The following is a 1,275-nucleotide window of genomic DNA, read 5'->3' as shown; positions in this document are numbered from 1 at the left end:
AGACCAGCCTAACCAACATGGTGAAACCTTGTCTCCATTGAAAATACAAAAAAAAAAAAAAGAAAGAAAATTAGCTGGGCGTGGTGGCTCACGCTTGTAATCCCAGCTACTCAGGAGGCTGAGGCAGGAGAATCGCTTGAACCTGGGAAGTTGAGGTTGCAGTGAGCAAAGATTGCACCACCACACTCCAATCTGGGTGACAGAGGAAGACTCCATCTCAAAAAAAAAAAAAAAAAAAAATGGGGCAGCTAGCTGGGTGCTGTAGCTCAGGCCTGTAACCCTAACACTTTAGGAGACAGAGTGGGGAGGATCACTTGAGTCCAGGAGTTTGAGACCAGCCTGGGTAATAGAGTAAGACCCCAGTCTCTACAAAAAAATTAAAAAAATAGCCAGGCTTGGTGGCATGTGCCTGTTCTCTCTGTTACTGGGGAGGCTGAAGTAAGATGATCACTTGAACCCAAGGAGTTGAGGCACTGCAGTGAGCCATGATCCCACCTCTGGGCGGCAGAGCAAGACCCCATCTCAAAAAAAGGAAAAAAAAAGAGAGAGGCCTGTGGATCTCATCGAAGATGGCAGCGCGATCTGTGTCCGGCATCATCAGAAAAGTCTTCATGTGGACAGTCTCAGGGGCACCATGTAGAGAATTTTGGTCTCGATCCAGAAAAGAGAAAGAGCCAGTGGTTGCTGAGACAGTAGAAGAGGTGAAAAAGGAACCTGTCCCCAGTGTCTCTACTCTCACAAAGCCGAACACACACACCACCTGAAGATCTCCAGAGTCATTTAGAATCTTACGTTAAAGAAGTTTTTGGTTCATCTCTTCCTAGTAATTGGCAAGACATCTCACTGGAAGATGGTCGTCTACAGTTCAATCTCTTGGCACATTTAGCTGATGACTTGGGTCATGTAGTCCCTAACTCCAGACTCTACCAGATGTGCAGGGTTAGAGATGTTCTTGATTTTCTAGAATGTCCCTATTCAAGATAGATCTAAATTTGATTAACTCAGTGCCAGTAATCCACCCCCTAATTTGAAAATCATTTGGAGTTACTAAGCAATTTGGAAGAGAAACACATTGAAATCATTTTTTTCCCCTGAGCAAGGGGGCTGCTTATTAGACCTTTTGATACTTCACCATGTGAAATACTACCAGAACTGGTCTCTAAACCCACTTTTTCTATAGGGGAATGTGTCATCTCTTTTTTTCTCATATTATGAATGGACAAATAACAGGACTTTCTATTTTCATATTTGCTGAAACCCTTTTTTTTTTTTTTT

At 43.2% G+C, this 1,275-nt stretch overlaps 1 pseudogene; it reads left to right on the top strand.

The window, feature by feature from the left end:
* Nucleotides 1-210: 210 nt before the first annotated feature.
* LOC102122661 (large ribosomal subunit protein mL50 pseudogene) lies at nucleotides 211-1,051 on the top strand (annotated as a pseudogene).
* The last annotated feature ends 224 nt before the right edge of the window (nucleotides 1,052-1,275 follow it).

This window comes from Macaca fascicularis, chromosome 12 (genome assembly GCF_037993035.2).
Source record: "Macaca fascicularis isolate 582-1 chromosome 12, T2T-MFA8v1.1".
In the NCBI taxonomy this organism is placed as follows: Eukaryota; Metazoa; Chordata; class Mammalia; order Primates; family Cercopithecidae; genus Macaca; species Macaca fascicularis.
The sequence above is the reverse complement of the archived record's forward strand: the minus strand, read 5'-3'. Positions and strand labels throughout refer to the sequence as shown.